At 42.5% G+C, this 23,073-nt stretch overlaps 1 protein-coding gene across 3 annotated transcripts in view; it reads left to right on the top strand.

Moving 5' to 3' along the window:
* LOC125486073 (ras association domain-containing protein 8-like) overlaps window positions 1-23,073 on the top strand; it is a 52,748-nt gene that overhangs the window by 27,880 nt on the left and 1,795 nt on the right. The gene's annotated exons all lie outside the window — the stretch shown is intronic.

Raw genomic sequence — 23,073 nt, 5'->3', positions numbered from 1 at the left:
AAAGCCATGCTGACTGTCCCTAATCAGTCCTTGCCTTTCCAAATACATGTAAATCCTGTCCCTCAGGATTCTCTCCAACATCTTTCCCTCCACCAATGTCAGGCTCACAGTTCCCTGGCTTTTCCTTACCACCTTCCTTAAATAGTTGCACCATGTTAGCCAACCTCCAGTCTTCCGGCACATGTGACTAGTTTCATCTGTGGCTATCAATGATAGAAATATCTCAGCAAGGGGCCCAACAATCACTTCCCTACCTTCCCACAGAGTTCTAGGGTACACCTGATCAGGTCCTGGGGATTTATCCACCTTTATGTATTTCAAGATATCCGGTACCTCCTCTTCTGTAAAATAGGCATTTTTCGAGATATCGCTATTTATTTCATATCCTTTTCCATAGTAAACACTGATGCAAAATACTCATTTAGTATCTCCCCCATCTCCTGTGGTTGCACATATAGGCAGCCTTGCTGATCCTTAAAGACCCCTGTTCTCTCGCTAGTTACTGTTTTGTGCCTAATGTATTTGTAGAATCCCTTTGGATTCTCCGTATCCCTATTTGCCAAAGCTATTTCATGTCACCCTTTTTGCCCTCATGATTTCCCTCTTAAATGTACTCCTACTGCCATTATACTCTTCGAGGGATTCACTCGATCCCTGCTGTCTATACCTGACAAATGCTTCCTTCTTTTTCTTGACCAAAACCTAAATTTCTCTAGTCATCCAGCATTCCCTACACCTACCAGCCTTGCCCTTCATCTGAACAGGAACATACTGTCACTGGACTCTCATTATCTCATTTTTGAAGGCTTCCCATTTTCCAGCCATCCGTTTACCTGCAAACATCTGTGCCCTATCAACTTTTGGAAGTTCTTGCCTAATGCCATCAAAATTGGCCTTCCTCCAATTTAGAACTTTAACTTTTAGATCCAGCCTATCTTTTTCCATCACTATTTTAAAACTAACACAATTATGGTCACTGGCCCCAAAGTGCTCCCTCACTGACACCTCAGTCACCTACCCTGCCTTATTTCCCAAGAGTAGATCAAATTTCACACTTTCTCTTGTAGGTACATCCACATACTGAATCAGAAAATTTTGTTGTACGGACTTAACAAATTCTTCTCCATCCAAGCTCTTAACACTGTGGCAGTCCCAGTCTATGTTTGGAAGGTTAAAATCCCCTACCATAATCACTGTATTATTCTTACATATAACTGAGATCTCCTTACAAAATTGTTTCTCAATTTTCTGCTGATTATTGGGGAGTCTATAGCACTATCCCAATAAGGTGATCATCCCTTTCTTATTTCTCAGTTCCACACAACTTCCCTGGAAGTAGTCCCAGGAATATCCTCTGTAAATACAGTCATAATGTCATCTCTAATAGAAATCGCCACTTCCCCTCCTCTCTTGTTCCCTCCATCCTTTCTACCCTTCCTATAGCATTTATACCCTGTAACATTAAGCTGCCAGTCCTGATCATCCCTGAGCCACGTCTCTGTAATTGTTATAATATCCCAGTCCCATGTTCCCAATCATGCCCTGAGTTCATCTGCTTTACCTGTTAGGCCTCTGACATTGAAATAAATGCAGTTTAATTTATCAGTACTACCTTATTCTCTGCTTTGTTCCTGCCTACCCTGACTGTTTGACTTGCTCTTTTTCCCAACTGCACCAGTTTCAGACTGATCTCTTTCCTCACTATCTCCCTGGGTCCAAACTGCTCCCCCCATTATTAGTTTAAATCTCCCCGAGCAGCTCTAGCAACTCTCCTTGCCAGTATGTTAGTTCCCTTCCAGTTCAGGTCCATCATGAAAACCAGCCTTCCATCCACTGATTCCATCTAAACTTCCTGCTGTCTCGGGAAAGCAACCAACATAATTAGATACCTTCCCACTCCGATTATACTCTCATTCACCTTCTTCTGTTGGGCGGAAGATTAAAAGTTTGAATACATGTACAAATAGATTCAAAAACAACTTCTTCCCCGCTCTTGTCAGACTTTTGAACAGGCCTCTCAAATATTAATTCTGATGTTTCTCTCTCCCTCTGCAGCTTCTCTGTTGGCTGTAACAGTGCATTCTGCACTCTGTTCTGCTACCCTGATGCACTCTGTATGGTACAATCGGCCAGTATAGCACTTGAATGAACACTTTTCACTGTATCCTAGTACATGTGACAACAATAAATCAATCAATCAAATGGCCAAATTGTTTTCGATTATTCCTACTGTCCAGAATAAAAGAAACCTCCACCGAGATGGTTAAAGAAACTCAAAGAATAATTTGTTTGTTATAAATGCAACTTATTATTGGAACAACTAGCATAACTGGTTAACAAGTGATTTTTTTCCATAATTAAACTATGTCCCCTTAATCCCAAATGAATACGTTCACATGACATACAAGGCAATACATCTCTGCAGAGATGATACCATTTTTAAACAAAAAGGAAGAGAAAATCCTTTGGTCCGAGGCTCTGAACTTAAAGGATAAAATGGGATAAAACAAAGCACCGCAGATCTGAAACAAATAAAAACAGAAATTGCTGGAGAAGCTCAGCAGGTCTGGCAGCATCTGTGGAGTCAAAAACAGAGTTAACGTTTCGGGTCCAGTGACCCATCTTCAGAACTCTGAGGGATTAAATGGTATAAAAACTCTAAGTTCCTGTCAACAAGATTAACATTCTGATTGCTGCAGAGTGATGGCAAATCCTCAGTCCAGACTTCAATTCAAATGAGGGATCCATTCGATCTTTGACTAGAAGTAACACTTCAGCTTTCAGGGTTCATGAGACAGTAAGACATATAATATTTAGACCATACTCAGGTTTCCAAAATGCCTTCACTAAGAGAGATCTGTAAACTTATGCTGCTGTAAAGTTTCTTCTTATTTTATCAGGATAGAGAGAGTTGATACAATTTGGAGGTCTTTTCCCTCTACTGATTCATACTAAAGAAAATTAAACCAATTCTAGAAGAGTGTTGCTAGACCAGCTCTGGCACATATATCCTTCAAGTCACTTTTTTCTAGCAATTAATCCCATAAACCTTATCCCCTGTCTCTTAAAATATTTGTTGGCCTCCTTTTTAAAGTTATTTGACTTTTCAATCAATTACCAGGTGAGTCACTGTTCATATTACTTTTAAACAATTCCCAGAAATCACGTGTACAGTCAAAACCTTGGTAAAACCTCTTTAATCCAGAATATCCAAATATTTCCTCATGGTCATTAAATACAAATAAGGATTCCCAACAGATGCTACAGTGTTGGGAGTAAAAATTAATATGGAGAGGGGATTAGCTAAGTAAAAGGAAACAGAGTTGGGATAAATGGGCCATTTTTAGGTTGGCAAATTTTATTTAAATGAGTACCATCGATATCAATGCTAGCTCCTCAACTATTTATGACTCATATCAATGGTTTTTTAAAATTTGTTCATGGGAGGGTGATAGAGAGCTGGACCTTATGGCCTGGAAGGATGATACAAGCAAAAGCTTTCATAACATTTAAAAAGTACTTGGATTTGCAAGTGATGTGTTGTAACCTGCAAGGCGATGGACCAAGAACCAGAAGGTAGGATAGGATTATTAGCTGGCAAGGACACAATGGCTGAATAGTCTTTGTCCTAGCTGTCAACTTCTGATTCCATGGAAGACCAGGCAGGACAGGTTTGGAATTGATGAGTTTGTCAAAGGTAGTTTCTGCTTAAAAGACATTTTTTGTTGTTATTTCTTCATGGAAGTTAGGCATTGCTGACTAGGGTTAGCATTTATGAACATTTACGAGTGTGACCTGTGAATAGAAATTGGCTGCAACCACGGCCAGAGTCAGCAAAACCAATGAGCCATCCAAAAACGTGGACTCCATTTCCGAAGGGCAAGACTCGGAACTGATTCCTTCCCTCCCTGAACTGGAGGTAACATGAAAGACTTTCCTATATAAATTGGTGGCTTTTGTGAGCGATGTGGAACTGGGAAAAGGATTCAGTGCTCATGCAGCACTTACACTCTCCTGCTATCTCTTTGTCACTAAAACAACTCCTATCTTCTCCCTCTCAATGCCAATTCATTCATTCTATGATGAACATCTATGATATGTCACAGTCCTCCTCAGACACAAAGTACACTCTTAAATTCCAGTGTTGTCTTCAGGCTCCATACAGACTGCCATTTTGATCTCTAATAGGCCCTAGTCTTTCTCCAGTTGTTCTCTTGCCTCTAATATACTTCTAAAATGCTTTTGGATTTTTCTTATTGTCAACCACCACAGTGTTTCCATGTTCTCTTTTCACTCTCTAATTTCTTGTTTGAAGCAATCCCTTGCATTTTCTATATTCCTTGAGGACATCTGCTGTTTTGAACCCTCAGTATCTGCCATGAACTTGTTTTTTTCTCATTATCTAATCCCGTACATTCCCTTGACATTCAAATTCCCTGCACTTGTTGGTGCCTGCCCTAACTTCACAGGAGCATGTTGGCCTTGCAGTCTTACCCTTCTCAATGTTTCCCATTGCTCTAATGCGATTTTCAAATCCACCCAATCCCTTTCTAATCTTATTAAAATTACCTTCCCTCATTTCGCATGAAGAGGCCTCAGCTTAAAGTCCCCCCAGGATGCAGAGGAGGAACTGGAGGACCATGGTCTATCATAGGTGATGCTATTTCCTCCAGATGAGTGAGGCACAGTATTGTTGCAGACTGAGGATATCCTGGGATATTGTCACAATGCTGTGCCAACTGACTGGAAGGAGTGAGTGACCATCCTATCCCAGTGACCATCAAGGTGACTTTTATGGGATTAGTTCCTTCCAAGAGGCAACTGGGGACTCAAGTGGGATCTGTAAACCATCCATCCACAAATGCATTAAGAGTGGGATTGATTTGAGCCACACCACACCACTCCATCCCGTTTCCCCGGTGATGAGGTCAGTGCTCCAGCCCGAGCAGTAGGATTCCACACTCTAGCTGGCTTTCCCCAGGGGCAGGGTGTGATGGACCGTACACACATTGCGCTGAGATGGTCACATCATAACGGAGCTGGGGTCACCAATAGGAGAGGCTTCCATTCCATCAATGTGCAAGTGATCGTCGGAACCACTTCTCAAGAAGTTAGTGCGTGATGTCTGGGAGCAGCCATGATGCCTATATCTTTGAGAATGCTCATGTGCTGCTGTGTTTGAGGGTCCAGGTGCCTTCCCAAAAATTGTTGGTGTAGTGGACAGCGAAGAAGCTTATCTCAGAGTATGACAGGACCTTGATCAGTGGGGCTGATCGGCTGAGGAGTAGCAGATGGAAATTAATTTAGATAAATGTGAGGTGTTGCATTTTGGTAAGACAAATCAGGGCAGAACTTAATAGTAGGGTCCTGGGGAATGTTGCCAAACAAAAAGGCCTTGGAGTACAAGTTCAGAGTTCCTTGAGTCACAGGTTGACAGGGTAGTGAAGATGGTGTTTGGTATGCTTGCCTTTATTGGTCAGTGCATTGAGGATAGGAGTTGGGAGGTCATGTTGCGGTTGTACAGGACATTGGTTAGGCCACTATTGGAATACTGTGTCCAATTATGGTCTCTCTGCTATGGGAAAGATGTTGTTAAACTTGAAAGGGTTCAGAAAAGATTTACAAGCATATTGCTGGGGATAGAGCCCTTGAGCTATAGTGAGAGGTTGAATAGGCTGGGACAATTTTTTCTGGAGCATCGGAGGCTGAGGGTTGACCTTATAGAGGAAAGGTGTAAATAGCCAAGGTCTTTTTCCCAGGGTAGAGGAGTCCAAAATTAAAGAACGTGGGTTTAAGGCACGTAAGGGGCAACTTTTTCACAAAGAGGGTGGTGCGTGTATGGAATGAGCTGCCAGAGGAAGTGGTGGAGGTTGGTACAATTACAACATTTAAAAGGCATTTGGATGGGTGTATGAATAAGAAAGGTTTAGAGGGATATGGTCCACATGTTGGCAAATGGGACTAGATAATTTAGGATATCTGATCTGCATGGATGAGTTGAACCAAAGGGTCTGTTTCCGTGCTTTACAACTCTATGACTCCACAAGAGATAGTAAGAACTGCCGATGCTGGAGTCAGTGATAACACAGGATTTTCTGAAGAAGGGTCCCAACCCAAAATGTCAACTTTCCTGCTCCTCTGATGCTGCCTGGCCTGCTGTGTTCCTCCAGCTCCACACTGTGTTATCTGTGACTCCACAAGGCTGGTTACTGGGAGATAAGTGTTACCTACTGAGGCCATGGGTGATGACTGTTACACAAACCCCCTGATTGAGGCTGGGCCTAAATACAACACAGCCCACTCTTCAACTAGGGCCATCACGGAACAGGGGTGATAGGCCTCCTGAAGATAAGGTTCAGCTGCCTGGGTCAGTTGATGAGTCTGGAAGGGGGAGGTGGGGAGATGTTTGCTTGAAGTACATTCCAGAAAGAGTGTGCCTCATGATCCTGTTGTCCACAACTAGGGCAGTAAAGAAGTGATGCAATGGATGCTGAAGAACAGAGAAGGGGAGGGGAGCATCCTTCAGGGAGAAGGATAAGGAGATTGAGCAGGAGGAACATCACATTGTGCATGATGGAGCACAGCGATGTCAGGCAGTACAAGCCAGACAGTAGCTGAGAATTGGGTGCAGTGATCACTTGCTAACTGTAAACATCTGGATGATCCAAAAGACTAATGCAGCTCCCATTTGTTTGATTTCTGTTTGGGGTTTGTAAAGAAAACTGAGTTTAAAGTGACTGAATGTTTCCCTGTATGGGATGGTCCCACATTGAACAATGAGAAGATGCTGGGCTACAGTGAACACTGGGAAGGAGCAGCAGTGACTAAGAGAGGGTGATAAGGTGGGATGTGGCTAAGGACAGCTCAGATGTGTGGCCTGGTGCTTAACCAGTGATAGGCGTATATAGAAGGGGGTGCCAGTCACGCCATGTCTATCCCGTGAGAAGTGTTGTTTTGTGAATACATTGCCAATGAAGGGCAACTCTGAACTGCCAACACTTGACTGGGTAAGGGCTGAGGATCAGAACAAGGGCTGTCAGTATATCTGGGATATGCCAGCAGTGATGAATGTTTCCAACTAGAGCAAGTGGCAGAATTGGGCTAGCATCAGGTGAGAGGCACAATAGGGCATGGCACGGAGTCAACGAGGTGAGTTTGTGATAATAGTGTGAGACAATTCGGAGAGAAAGCATTGATGAAACTCAACAAAAATGACATTTTGCCAAAACATGGCAAGATTCAGCCCTTGGTCACATGATGAAGAAGGCCATTTGGTCCATCTTCGTTCTCCTATCCAGAAAGATCCGCACCCCATCTGCCTCCATTGCAGAATTTAATTGCTTCTTCCAATAGTTCTAGAATTTACTCCTGAAGCATACCAACACTCGTACTGTGAAGAAGATACAATATTAGTCTTAGGCTATATTTTCAGCCCTTTCATCCAGTCTAAGGTTTTCATCTCCTTTCTCTTTGAGGTAATTAATTTGGCTTCAGGCCTATTTGTTTGAACGAACAAAAGTTGCTCACAATCTCCTTCAGGAATTCTCAGAGAGCGTTTTCATTCAGAATATTAAATAACTTCTGCTCATGCTCTTTCAAGTCGATTTGAATCTTTTGTTATTTTCAGCTTTCATTGATCGTCCTTTTATCCTTGAACTTCTGAAAGATTTTTTACTGTTATGTTTTCCATCTTCTCCCAAGGCTTCTTTCTATATTGTTCTCTTTCACCCTGAGAATGCCTTGAAAGTATTTCTGTCAGGGGATTAGAATGTTGTGGAGTTGGTGGGAAAGTGGAGAATGCATTGTGTGAGGATAGTTGGGATATATGCGGGAATTGGGAATTGGTTAACATGTGAACACAGGGTTTGGTTAACTGTTCTGACTGTGTGGAGGTAATTTTATTACACCTAGGTGAACAGTTATAAAGGCATAGAGCCATACAGCATGGAAACAAACCCTTCGATCCAACTAGTCCACGCAAATCATGTTCCCAAACTAAACAAGCCCCAGCAGCTTGCCTTTGGCCCATATCCCTCCAAACTTTTGTTATTTATGTACTTATCCAAATGTCTTTTAAATGTTTTAACCGTACCTGCAACCGTCACTTCCTTTGGCAGCTCATTACACACACTAACCACTCTCTGTGTAAATAAGATGCCCTTCATGTCCTTTTCAAATCTTTCTCCTCTTACCTTAAAAAATGCCCTTTAATTTTGAACTGCCCCACTTTATGGAAAAGACCCTTACTATTCACCCTATCAATGCCCCTCATGATTTTATAAACCTCTATAAGGTCACCCTCAGCCTCCTAGGCTCCAGTGAAGAAAGTCCCAGCCTATCCAACCTTTCCCGACAACAGCCTGGTAAATCTTTTTCTGAATCCTCTCCAGTTTAATAATATCCTTCCTATAACAGTCTGTTCTTCTTGTTCCACAAGCAGGGCTGCAACGATATTGCTTCATTGTTAAAACTCTCCTTGCCTCCTCATAGTTGTCAAGATTTATAAAGTTTGTCACCCCCTGTTGACATTTGCTTAAAGAAATCATGCTGTTAAAATATAGCCACATGCAACCCCCTCAATAAATATCAGTGACCTACCCATCTCCTGAGGGCAGGCTGTCCACTTGTCAACCACACAACCCCACCACCCCTCTAAGTACCATGCCATACCAGAGAGAATCTAACCATCATCCCTTGACATTCAATCCCTTACCATCACTGAATCCACCACAATCAACATCCTGGTTGTTACCATTCACCCGATATCGACATGGACTAACCATATGAATGCCGTGGCTACAATAGCAGGTCAGAGGCTAGGAATACTGCAGTGAGTAGCTGACTTGACTCCCCAAAGCCTGTCCACCATTGACAAGGCACAAGTCAAGAGTGTGATGGAATATTCCCCACTTGCCTGGATCAGTATAACTCCAACAACACTGCAGAAGACTGAAGCCACCAAGGACAAACCAGCATGCTTTATTGTCACCAGGTTTACAAATACTCATTCTCTCCACTTCTGAGGCTCAGATAGTATGTATTATCTATAAGTTGCACTGCAGAAACTCACCAAAGCTCGTTAGACAGCACCTTCCAAATCTAAGAGGACTTCCATTTTAGAAGGACAAGGCAAGGGCGGCAGATAATTAGGAGTAACAACACCTGCAAGTTCCCCTCCAATCCACTCACCATCCTGACTTGGAAATATATTGCCATTCCTTCAGTGTCGCTGGGCTAAAATCTTAAGAGCACTGTGGGTGTCCTTAACCAAAAAGACTGCAGTGATTCAAGAAGGCAGCTCAGGATCACCTTCTCAAGACTTCAACTAGCGATGGCCACGTCACTTGAAAAATTTAAAAAATTACAACCTGAAGTGAGTTATTTGAGAGATAATAGGAACTGCAGATGCTGGAGAATCTGAGATAACAAGTTGTAGAACTGGATGAACACAGCAGGCCAAGCAGCATCAGAGGAGCAGGAAGGCTGACATTTCCAGCCTAGACCCTTCTTCAGAAAATGAGCTTTATTTGAACTTGGTTATTTGAGCTTGGTTTATGAATTTTTGCAAATTTTATCTTCCACCGGTCTCCAGCCCACCCAAGGACTGAAGTCAGGGTGGATGTGTGTGGGAGCGTGTGTATGTGTGTGTGTGTGTGTGTGTTTGTGTTGTGTGCATGTGTGTGTGTGCGCGCATGTATGTGAATGAGTGTGCGCACATGTGTGTGTGTGTGTGAGTGTGAGTGTGAGTGATTATGTGTGTGTGTGTTTGTGTTGTGTGCGTGTGTGTGTGCGCGCAAGTGTGTGAATGAGTGTGCGTGCACGTGTGTGCGTGTGAGTGAGTGTGTGTGTGTGTGTATGAGTGTGTGTGTGTGTATAGAACATAGAACATAGAACATAGAACATAGAACATTACAGCGCAGCACAGGCCCTTCAGCCCTCGATGTTGTGCCAACCTGTGAAACCAATCTGAAGCCCATCTAACCTAAACTATTCCATTATCATCCATATGTTTTTCCAATCACCATTTAAATGCCCTTAAAGTGGGCGAGTCTACTATTTTTGCAGGCAGGGCATTCCACGTCCTTACTACTCTCTGAGTAAAGAACCTACCTCTGACATCTGTCCTATATCTATCACCCCTCAATTTAAAGCTATGTCCCCTCGTGCTAGCCATCAGCATCCGAGGAAAAAGGCTCCCACTGTCCACCCTATCTAATCCTCTGATCACCTTGTATGTCTCTATCAAGTCACCTCTTAACCTTCTTCTCTCTAACGAAAACAGCCTAGGTGTCCCTCAGCCTTTCCTCGTAAGACCTTCCCTCCATACCAGGAAACATCCTGGTAAATCTCCTCTGCACCCTTTCCAATGTTTCCACATCCTTCCTATAATGCGGTGACCAGAACTGTACGCAATACTCCAAGTGCGGCCGCACCAGAGTTTTGTACAGCTGCAACATGACCTCATGGCTCCGAAACTCAATCCCTCTACCAATAAAACCTAACATACTGTAAGCCTTCTTAACAACGCTATCAACCTGGGTGGCAACTTTCAGTGATCTATGCACATGGACACCGAGATCTTTCTGCTCATCCACACTACCAAGAATCTTACCATTAGCCCAGTACTCTGTATTCCTGTTACTCCTTCCAAAGTGAATCACCTCACACTTTTCCGCATTAAACTCCATTTGCCACCTCTCAGCCCAGCTCTGCAGCTTATCTATGTCCCTCTGTAACCTGCAACATCCTTCCGCACTATCCACAACTCCACCAACTTTGGTGTCATCCGCAAATTTACTAACCCATCCTTCTACGCCCTCATCCAGGTCATTTATAAAAATGACAAACAGCAGTGGCCCCAAAACAGATCCTTGAGGTATACCACTAGTAACTGAACTCCAGGATGAACATTTCCCATCAACCACCACCCTCTGTCTTCTTACAGCTAGCCAATTTCTGATCCAAAGCGCTAAATCACCCTCAATCCCATGCCTCCGTATTTTCTGCAATAGCCTACCATGGGGAACCTTATCAAACGCTTTACTGAAATCCATATACACCACATCAACCGCTTTACCCTCATCCACCTGTTTGGTCACCTTCTCAAAGAACTCAATAAGGTTTGTGAGCCATGACCTATCCTTCACAAAACCGTGTTGACTATCCCTAATCAAATTATTCCTTTCTAGATGATTATAAATCCTATCTCTTATAATCCTTTCCAACACTTTACCCACAACCGAAGTAAGGCTCACTGGTCTATAATTACCAGGGTTGTCTCTACTCCCCTTCTTGAACAAGGGGACAACATTTGCTAGTCTCCAGTCTTCTGGCACTATTCCTGAAGACAATGACGACATAAAGATCAAAGCCAAAGGCTCTGCAATCTCCTCTCTAGCTTCCCAGAGAATCCTAGGATAAATCCCATCCGGCCCAGAGGACTTATCTATTTTCACACCTTCCAGAATTGCTAACACCTCCTCCTTATGAACCTCAATCCTGTCTAGTCTAATAGCCTGTATCTCAGTATTCTCCTCGACTACATTGTCTTTTTCCTGTGTGAATACTGACACAAAATATTCATTTAGCACCTCTCCTATCTCTTCGGACTCCACGCACAACTTCCCACTACTGTCCTTGACCGGCCCCAATCTTACTCTAGTAAATGAGTGTGTGTGTGTGTGTGTGTGTGTATATGAGTGTGTGTGTGTGTGTGTGTATATGTGTGTGCGTGTGTGTGTGTACATGTGTGTGTGTACGTGTGTGTGTGTGTACATGTACGTGTGTGTGTGTGTGTACGTGTGTGTGTGTGTACATGTACGTGTGTATGTGTGTGTACGAGTGTGTGTGTGTGTGTGTGTGTGTGTATGTGTGAGAGACAGACAGAGAGTGTGTGTGTACGTGTGTGAGAGAGACAGAGAGTGTGTGTGTACGTGTGTGGGAGAGACTGTGTGTGTGTGTGTGTGAGAGAGAGAGTGTGTGTGTACATGTATGGTAGAGACTGTTTGTGTGTCTGTGTGTGTGTGTACGTGTGTGTGTGCGTACGTGTGTGTGTGCGTACGTGTGTGTGTGTGTGTGTGTGTGTGTGTCGGGGTGGAGAATGCAGGTCCATAGAGGAAGTAACAGAACTGAGTGACATGGCTGCAGCTGTTGCTCAGATTTTCTCTGCAGGAGTGACATAGCTGGGAAGTAAAGGAAATGAACCCTAGAGTGAATGTCTGAAGAGTGCCCTGCTCCTGTTCAGGAGCTGACTGAACATTCACTTCCTGTCACAGGTTTCAATGACAACTTTACCTCCGTTTGAGAATCTGTTAAAAAAACAACAGGCTGTGATGGAACTTTGAAATTCTGAAGTGGCTCAAGAACTGAATACCATCCAATCGGCAAGAGTTTTTGGAACGTCTGAGCATGGTGCTTTGTGGAGGTCTGGCAGGAGAACCAATGTCCTTTGTCTCACTTAGTCAGACTTACCCAATCTGAAGCTCTCAGGAAAACTTTATAGGTGTGGAGAGTTGTCAATCTCGTTCACTAACTTTTCAATAGGGGCAATTGAGTGTTCAGAAAAATCAGATTAGTTTTTTTTGTGAATGTTTGGGCCTGGAACTTTGGAAAATGCTGGTGGCCTCACTGTTTGGTATCCTTCTGTCAACATTAGACGATGGTCCTGCAGCAAATTAAGCTGCTGGAGATGGTGGAGACTCACATGGTCGACTACAGGAACCTAATCGATGAGGCATGGGATTTGCTGCACGTGCTGTTAGTGAAGTATTTACCAGGTGTTACTGTGGGCAATGTTGGTTCTTGTTGGCAAGCAGCTATAATCAGTGATCTCATGGTCACTCACCTGGTGTCTGAATAACTTTATCATTTTGCTCCGTGGTCAACCAGATTCTCCCAGGCTCAATGCTTGTGTCTTCAGGTCACATCGTCAAGTGTAGGTTTGGGTATCCCACTGGTCTTCTGGAATATCCTTGGGAATGCATCTGTCTTCGATACTGCAGAAATGCCCCTACAATCATATGGTAGAGGAGAGGCCTTTCAGCCAATCTAGTCAATACCACCAAAAAGATACCACTACCTACGTTAGTGTCACTTTCCCACACTGGGCCCAAAGCCTCAAATGTTATAACATTTAAACTCTCATCTAAGTACATGTTTTAAAAGGTTGTGATGTTTCCCACCTCAATATACTTCCAGGCAGTGCATCCCAGAACCCCCACCACCTTTTGTGTGAAAAAGCCTCTCCTTAAATCCCCTCCAACCCTTTCACTTTAAAATTATGCCCCCTTGTTACTGACCCTTGAGCTCTGTCTGATGATTGGCAACATATGTGGGAGTTTTGCCTTTGAGAGGCACTATCACATTTGCAACCCTGTGTCCTTTAATGAGGTGCAGAGAATGAAACAGACAGTGGAGATAGAGTTCGTTGAGTCTCCTTTCTTGTTGGCTGTAGGTCATCGATGTTTTACTGTCATGCTCCAAGCTGCTCAAAGCACAGGCATCTTGGTTCTAAGAGTCAGCTTGATGTTATTCCATGCACGGATTGTCAGTCAGCCAAAGGTGATAGCTGTTTTCACCAGACATCAATCAATGCTGCATTTAAAGATAGATTGTCTGTCATCACAGTTCCAAGCTCACAGAGATTGCTAACCACTTTCAGTGTGGTGTTGTTTACTATGAGCAAGGACAGAGATCTGACATCCTGTCCCATAACCAGGGTTTTTGTGAAGCTTATAATTTTTATTTACTCTTTCATGGGATATCGGCATCACTGGCAATGTGTTGCCCATCCTAATCGCCCCCTGGGTATATTCTCCATTGTACTAATGGAGAGCAAGTTGTAGCCACAGGAGACAGAACCTATGTTTCTTGTAGCTGATATTTTGTCTCAGCCACAAGCACAGTGCCGTCAGCTTAGCGGAATTCAGCAGTAAACTGGGTTGTATTTTTACCTTCATTTTCTGTCCAGACAGTTTGTAGAACTTGCCGCTGAACCCAATTCTGCTCCACCAGCGGTTAAGTGTCAAATCAAAACAATAGGAGCTGTTCGGGGATATGTTACAATACACCTCCATAAGAGGTGGGATTTGAATCCAAACCTTCTAGGCCAGAGATGAGAACACTAGCACTGGGCTATAATAGACCCTAAATCAAAATGCTTACAACTGTAGACAACAGGATTCAAATCTAAGGGGGGAGACTCAAATGGATTTCAAATCCATCGCCCTAGCCATTCAGCAATGACAATTTTAGTCAACCTGCTCAGACACACTATGACACCTCTCTCTGTGGCTGATCAAATTTGAACCCAGATCTTTTGGACCAGAGGCAGGAGCACTCCCACAACACCTCAAGAGCCCTCATATGCCCTAACTTCTACCCTGTTAGTATCAGTTGCTCTTAATCACAACTAAAGCATGCACATCTACACACTCAACAGACTTTTGATTTTGATTTGATTTGATTTATTATTGTCACAAGTACCCAGGTACAGCAAAAAGTTTAGTTTTGTGTGCAGTTCGGGCAGATCGTACTATACAAAGTGCAGTAGGGTAATAGAGCTAAGCAAAGAATACAATGTTATGGCTGCAGGCAAGGTGCACAGACAGCGAGGTCAATGTTAAATTTGAAACTTGAGAGGTCCATTAAGAAGTTTGATAACAGCAAGGAAGAAGCTGTTTTTGCATTTTTAAGTTTTTGTATCTTCTTCCTGACGGAAGAGGTTGGAAGATATTAGAATCGGGGTGAGAGGGGTCTTTAATGATGTTGGCTAACTTTCCAAGGCAGTGAGAAGTATAGACAGAGTCAATGGATGGAAGGTTGGCTTGTGTGATGGACTGGGCTATATTCGCAACTCTCTGTAGTGTCTTATGGTCCTGAACAGAACAATTGTCATACCAAGCTGTGATACATCTGGATAGAATTCCAGATCCGGACACTAAATTCACAACTTTCAGTACCGGTAACTTGTAACCACGTTATTGAAACATTTGATACAAACACTGTGATGAGTAAGGTGAGGCTTTCAGGGCAGACTTAACAAAGCTCAGGTGCTGCAGTTTGGGAAACCGTTCAGTTCAGCCTGCTTCCGTTAAAGGGAAGTGAGTGCCAATAATGAAGAGTGTGAGTGCAAGTCTACTCCAGCACAACTCAGCATTCTCCTGGGAAGTAATAATTGTATCATGGGATGCTTTTCCTTTCAGGTCATGTCATTACTGAGTGTGGAAAATCTTACCAAACTGAATTAGGGCCTAGTGTGAAAAATAATTGCAATCACAGTTCTGTTCAGCTGATTACGTGCTACACACTATGATTGATCATTCTTTCTCCCTATCCTAATATTCACATTGCCAGCAGGGTCAATGACATATTGTTCTGTTAGTAGATATTCTCATTGGGCTGTGGGCCTCTTAAAGGGGCAGTGCAATCATTTCACTGCTGAAATCCAAAAGATAAAGAATTACAGCCAAATTCCAGCTTGATTAATGCTATCTTCATTGTTTTTAATTTGATTAAGATGTTGCTTCGATAAAATGCAGGAGAGAAAATGAAAATAAAATAACTTGCATGAAATCTTAATCGATTTCCTGGAAAAGTCCCACAGTGTTTCACATGAAATTAAATTTTTTTGAAGTGTAATGTTTGTAATTGAATTGCTGCAATAAATTCTGCCCTCCATATTATAATGAAGATCCAAAGGTATTGGAGAAGTTGCAAATTGGTATCAGAACCAATTTTATTTTCTTTCGTGGGTTGTGGGCTTTACTGGCCCATCATTTTTTGCCTTTAAATTGGGTTTGCTTGCCAGTGCTATTTCAGAGACCAGTTAAGAATCAATCACATCTGAAGTCCGATGGCAGGCAGATTGGGTAAGGATGGAAGATTTTCTCCCCAGTGGATCACAATGAGCCAGATGGATTTTTAAAAAATACATCATAGTTGTTATGTTCATTATCACCGAGATTAGCTTTCAGTTCCAGGCTCATTTGAACTCCTCCAGTTACAGCTTTGGTAGGATTTGAACTCATATGCCAGAGTGTTTAAAAAAAAACAGAAATTGCTGCAGAAATTCAGCAGGTCAGAGAGCATCTGTGGAGGCCTGCTGAGTCACTCCCACAATTTCTGTTTTACTTTCAGATCTTCAGCATCCGCAGTTCTTTGTTTTATCCCACCATATTAGCCTGAGTTAAGTGACATTCCTACCAGACTAACATCTGTCCCTAAGTATTGGTCGACATTCTAGTCATAGAACTGAGATGCCTTGGGAAAATCACTGTCACTAATCCTCCTTACTGGCATCAGTGTACATTACTGATGCCTAGTGGGGAAGGATGCCCACACAGAGACTTCAGCAGAAGAGAAGATCAGTTTTGTTGAACAGATTAGGTTTACTACATAATATTCAATGGCTAGTTAATGACATCTGAACGACATAATCTCCTCTTATGAGACCTTAAAGGTAAGGACATTTTTTTAGCCTTTGATTAGTTGCCGTAATGTTTATGTGACCGGGACAATTTGTTTCAAGTCAATGATGATGGTAAGTCAGTAACAGCAATGCATTGAATAACAAGGGAAGATGGTTAGATTCTCTTTTGTTAGAGACGGACAGTGCCAGTTTTAAAACTATTTGCAAAAGAAGCAAATTGTGAGGTATTGAAAAGTTTTTTTTCATGTAGTAAGCAGTTAGGGTGTGGAATACACTGCCTGGAAGTGTGGTGGAGGCAGGATTCATTGAGGCATTCAAAGGGACATTGGATAATTGTTAAAATAGAACCAAAGTGTGGGGTTCTGGGGAAAAGGCAGGAGACTGGTACTAAGTTAAGATGCTGACAGAGCCCATGCAGACATGATGGGCCAAACGGTCTGCTTCAACTTCCCATCAATCGGTGAAAAAAACAGAAGAACATTTTTACAGATAGGAACGTAAGGCTATGGAATGCGACTAATTGAAGCCGAGACCATTTGGAAATACGCTGGGCTTCACCAGCTGAAGGAAGGGGACCTAAAGACATATGGAGAGCTGAGCAAAATTCGGACTATCTTATGGAGCAATTTGTTTCTGAGTTGTAATTCTATGTAATTGTATGAAGGATGCCCCAGATCCATACTGATCCCAGCCAGAATAAATCAGTATGATCAATAAAATGTGGTCAAAAGCATCATTATGCTTTAGTATTCACTGTGACATTAACATAAGAAGTTATAGAAGGAGTACACTATTTGTCTGCTCAAATCTGCTCCACCACTCAATAATGGCTGATCTACCTTTAGACTCAACTCTGTTTTCCAGCCTTCCTCTTCTCTGTCTTAAATAGGAGACCCCCCTATTTTGAAAATGTTCCCACTAGTTGCAGACTCCTCCATGAAGGGAAACGTCATCTCAGCATTCAACCTGTCCAGCTCTCACAAAATCTCTGATGTTTCAGTAGGGTGACCTCTCATTTTTCTAAACTCCAATGAGAATAAGCCCAACGTGCTCAGCCTTTCTTCTTAAGTCAACCTAGGTTCATGGTGTTGACTTGAGTAAAAAGAACATAAGAACATATGAAATAAGGCACCATCTGGCCCATCAAGCCTGCTCCACTATTCAATAAGATCATGGAGGATCTTATCGTTGACCCAGCTCCACAGTGCCCACCAGCTTGACTGACCCTCTGAAAGAAGATAACAGCAGCTCATTGTGAAAATGAGCAAAGCTTGGCATTGAGCCACAGAGTCTAGGAAAATCCAACACTCAATCTGTTGCCTTTGTTGTGGGAAAAAAGAAAAAAGACCCCTCTTGAATCTATGGTACTAAGCAAGCAAAGACTTTTAATTGAGCACAGGCAAGGGAAAAGAACTTGGTTACCCAAAGAACACCTCAAGATATCGAGTTTGCAACACATACTTAAAGCACATAACTACAATGTTGTGCAATAGCCATTAATTATTGACCACAACATTCCAGCCCATAATTTAATCAATAAACTGAATTATGCAGGCCCAGCAGATGTCCTTTGTTTTCTCAACTCTTGACCTTGGCTCTGCTGGTTTCCATGGCTCAACTGGCTTCAGTTCCCTTTTTCTCGTTGGAGCAATGGATAATATATTTACTCAAATTACTAAAGTTAATATTGTTACAACTTCTGAGCTACAGCCTATAGACTGCCCTTGGTCAAGTATCCCATTATGCTAAGAGGGGGCCCACATATCTAAAGCACTTATTTCAAAATTGTTAATTCATTTTAATATTAACGGTACTAATATTAACCACTCCATGAACCTACTTCTCCTGTGCTGAATTATATGATAACATGATAGGAGCGGCATGGTGGCTCAGTGGTTAGCACTGCTGCCCCACAGCGCCAGGGAACCAGGTTTGATTCCACCCTCGGGTGACTGTCTGTGTGGAGTTTGCACATTCTCCCCGTGTCTGTGTGGGTTTCCTCCGGGTGCTCCAGTTTCCTCCCACAGTCCAAAGATGTGCAGTTTAGGTGGATTGGATATGCTAAATTGCCTGTAGTGTCCAGGGATGTTTAGGTTAGGTGGGTTAGAAATGGGGTAATGCAGGGGTAGGGGAATGAGTTGGGGTGGGATGCTCTTCGGAGAGGCGGTGTGAACTAGTTGGGCCGAATGGACTGTTTCCACACTGTAGAGATTCTATGATCTATGAGTATTACAACTGACCTCAGCATCTTTGGATAATGGAGCAGGGACAAAGATATCAAACATGGCTTCCACATCTGGCTGTTGTTGTGATACATGGATCTGCAGATAAGGCTGTGTTCGGATATAATACACTCTTGTGATAAAATTACTTCTAATGCTATTCATGATGACACATTAAAGATTAAAATCTGGGGAATGAAACCACTGCTAACTCCAATTCATTATTGGAGTCCATGCCTTCAATGCTAAGGCCCTAAGCTCCAGAATTCCCTCCCTAAATCTTCCAACCTCTTTCCTTTTTAAAGATTACATTGTCAAACTCAACCTTGAATATATTCAATGACTCAGCCTCCACTGAGAAGACCCTACTACAACGTTGATCAAGGCTTTAGGTTATCTATCTTAATACCTGCAAAAATGACCAAATGTCATTCACCTGATAAGATTGCTGTGAAGTGCATTGGGATATTTAACCATGTTAAAGGTGTTGTGCATATTGAAATTTATTCTGTTGAGCTGGGAAGCTAGTGTGAGGCTGAATAATTCTCTATCCAGAGAGTGGCAGAGGCAGAGTTGTTGAATCGTTTTAAGGCAGAGTAAAGAGATTCTTTGAGTGACAAGGAAATGAGGCAATCAGGATAGACAGGAAAGTGGAGTTGAGACTGCAATCTGAACAGCCATGATCTTATTGAATAATGGGACAGATTCAAGAGGCCAGATAGTCTATTGCTGCTCCAATGTCATATGCTCGTATGGTGAATGACGGGTTTTAAAATGGGAGCTCCAGTTAACAAAAAGGGAATGTGAAAAACTTGCAAGGTCATCAAGTTTTGTTACTTTCTATTTGTTGACTGGGTGCACACTGGCCCTTCTTCAGTAGAATAATGCAGAATGATTTTCGGTCATGATGGTGCTGGTTTCCTTCCAACAGGTGACACAATCCTTTTGAAGTTAGGATGGGGTCAATTTTGCAGAGCATTCCCTTCCTGAACACACAAATGTAAAACAAACAAAAATCAATAACCAAACGGCAAGAGAGTCATGGAGGTCTACACAACAGAAAAAAGGCTCTTTGGCCCATCATGTCCATGCTGGTCAAAAAACAACCACCTAACAATTCTAGAAAGAATGTGAAAGACACTAGGGAATGAGAAGATTTGGGAGCTGGGGGCATGTCTTCCAGAAAGGAACGCTCAAGTTAATAAAGCATAACAGTCACCTTCCTGGATCAGCAAGAATCCTCCAGTCCCAATCTTATAGGAGCCCCAGCAAGTTGTTCAAACCTCCTATTGTGGCATTGCACACTCTTTGGGCAGCAATGGAGTTACATTTGTCCAGGAGCTCTGGAGAGAGGGATACTGCAGACTAGAAAACTAGATGGAAACTCTTGAATGAAGAAGAGAAAGCATGTATATTATTGCAGTGACCCAGATCAAAACAATGATTCAAGGTTTACATAGACTCAAGGGCATATGCTTTAACTGGGTACAGGCCAACTTGAAAATGAAGCCCTGCTTTGAGGCAGGATTTCTGCCTGTTGAAGTGCGGGATATTAAATTACGCACGGGAATCTCCTGGTCTTGTTGTGTCACCATGATGATGGGAGAGCAGGTCTGCCATCTACTGACAGATCACAGCCTCGTCTCTATCCAGTATTCTAGGTCTGAATCGAGTGGGTGCATTTTGAACAACTACCAGGAGAACTGCCAAATGAGCCTACATACTGGAGCCCCAGCCTGGGTGGATAAAAAGCCTGCAAAGTGGTCCTGGAACTGATTGCCATCAGTCTTTCAGTCATCGTTGGCTCCACTTTTGGAAGAACACCAGTGCTCCATGTGGCTCTCAGAGCTATAGAGGCACAACTGACCAGGTCTGCAGCAGACAGCGCTACCTCTCCCTTTCTCTTTCACCAACGCCTAACACTGAAGGGCAGGACACAAATAGAAATTGTTGGAAAAGCTCAGCAAGTCTGATAGCATCTGTGGAGCGAAATCAGAGTTAACGTTTCGGGTTGAGTGAACCTTCCTCAGAATCTTGAGCAATTTCAATTCTTGTCTCCGATTGACAGCATCTGTATTTCTTTCGGTTTTTACTGAAGGGCAGGAGACAGCTCCCCAAATTCAAACAATAAAGCCACCAACTGATTTGCATACACCCACTTGTTCTAAAGACGGCATCATTACTCCAAAAGGGAGGGGTTTTTCGGAGTCATCACATTCACATGTCTTCATTGATAAGTTATAGAAACACACCCACTGGTTACAATACAGTTAGCTGTTCTTTAATTGCAACTCTGATTTGCTTCTTGTATAGAATTCAGTGAAGAGTCAGTATCGGCATGTTCATCTCTTCAACTTCCTGTGATGGTAACGTCAATGGCTCTATATTTAAAGAGAATTTGAGGGTGGGGGTAATTTCGCATGTACATGCTGTCCTGGGAAACCTCACCTACATTTAGCAGACGCACCACTTTCAGGTCTGGTAACCAGAGCAGTGGTCAAGCATTCCCACCCTGAAATGCAAACTGCACAATGGAAACTCAACTTAGCAATAATTAAAATCCCAAGGCACTTCATAGATGCGTAAAGCTGTCACAAAATGACACCAAGCAAAAGAGGGAGATCTGAGGCCGAAAGACCTCATATTTAATTGAAAAGGTAGGTTTTAAACAGGGCCTTAAAGGACGTGGAGGGGCAGAGAGGAAAATCTGAAATTAGGGCCTGGAGAGCTGAAGGCGTTGTCACTAATAATGAGGTGAGGAAGGTGAGAGATGCTCAGGCAGCCCTTACCCTGTATATTGACGTAACCTGGCCTGTTCTGCATGACAACCTGTTTGTGTGATTGCAAGTAAAAGATGGCTCCAATGTTCTGGCTGTCATCTACAATTAAATTGAGTTCAAAGTTTCAAAACAGTTATCATCACTTCAGGGACTCACTCAAGAGTCAGAACAGTGTTCACTCATGGTATATCCACACTCTTCCCTTGATTCATTGACACCTTGCTTCAAAATTGATGGCCATATAAAGTTCCATACATCAATCTGCAGGCAATGGGTTTCAGCAGTCAATTCTTGACAACTAATGATTGTCCTCTAACTTAAGTAATCTGTCACCTTTAGCGTCTGGTGCTAGCTCTGAAGCAATGACTTTCTGATGAGTATAAATATTTTCTATACTGAGGTATTTCTCCTACAACGTGATAGTTGCATTCTTGTGTGACCTTGTGCTATAGAAAATCGCCACGGAAAATCATGTTACAGGGAAATCACAACAGAAGATCGTTATACCTGAACAGCAGAAAGATCACATTATCCAAACAGTGTCCACTATTCATTAATCATGTTACAGCCAATTTGCATTAATGAAACATGTATTATAGCAGAAATACCTGTATTGCGATAAACCTGTGAATAAAACCTTGGCTCAGTGGTTGCACTCTACCTTCTGAATTAGAAGATGTAAACCCATTCCAGGGAATTGAGCATAACATTGAAGCGGTGACAGTCCAATGCATTGGCAATATGGCATTTTGTCTTCCTTAAATTGTATAATCTTTTGATTTTGTATATATTCTGAATGACAGATTTATGATGATTCATGTGATCACTCCTCTTGATCCATATTAGCTGCATTTCGTTACCATGTCCATAATCTTTGAATTTCTTCCAATCCCCTATCTTGGGTTTGCCTCTCTTTCTCATGGTGACATGCGCATGGATGGCATTTGGATTCGGCAAAAGTGAGTACATGACCATTATATGCTTTCAGAGAAAATGCAATCATGTAGCACCTTATCATGTTTCAGACCACTCCAAAATGCTTTACAAGCAATAAGTTTTTTTGAGCTGTAATCACTATTGTTGAATAACCAAACGATGGTGCCCAATTTGCAAGCAGCAAGGTCCCACAAACGAAAAATAGCAGATAAGTAATTACTGAACCTCTGGACTTGAAAATGATATTTTACACATGTGAGGTGGATGTTGGTGCAGTTACAATATTTAAAAGACATTTGGAATCAGAAGGTGAGACTAGTTTAGTTTGGGAGCCTGGTCAGCATGGACTAGTTGCACCGAAGGGTCTGTTTCCGTGCTGTATGACTCTATGACTCTAAGTCCCATTCAATCAGCTTTAGCTGCTGCTAGAGATTATAATATGTTAAGTAGCCTTTTTATTTTTTTCTTTCTGTCACTTTTATGTATCTCTTAATCTATTGCTTCCTTGTCTTTCTGTTACATTTTCTCATTTTGATTTGACATTCACTTAATTATTCTCACTTACACTTCCTGGTTCAAAATCTGTGCAGCTCTTTAATGATTTTTCTAAGGCAGTGTTTGCTGATAATGGCAACCGGTTCTCGCTGTCGCTTCCCTACCCCACCAGCTTCCCTTGTCGCTCCTGAGTTTCTGCCCTGCATTCCCA

This window comes from Rhincodon typus, chromosome 25 (genome assembly GCF_021869965.1).
Source record: "Rhincodon typus isolate 14 chromosome 25, sRhiTyp1.1, whole genome shotgun sequence".
In the NCBI taxonomy this organism is placed as follows: domain Eukaryota; kingdom Metazoa; phylum Chordata; class Chondrichthyes; order Orectolobiformes; family Rhincodontidae; genus Rhincodon; species Rhincodon typus.
The sequence above is the reverse complement of the archived record's forward strand: the minus strand, read 5'-3'. Positions and strand labels throughout refer to the sequence as shown.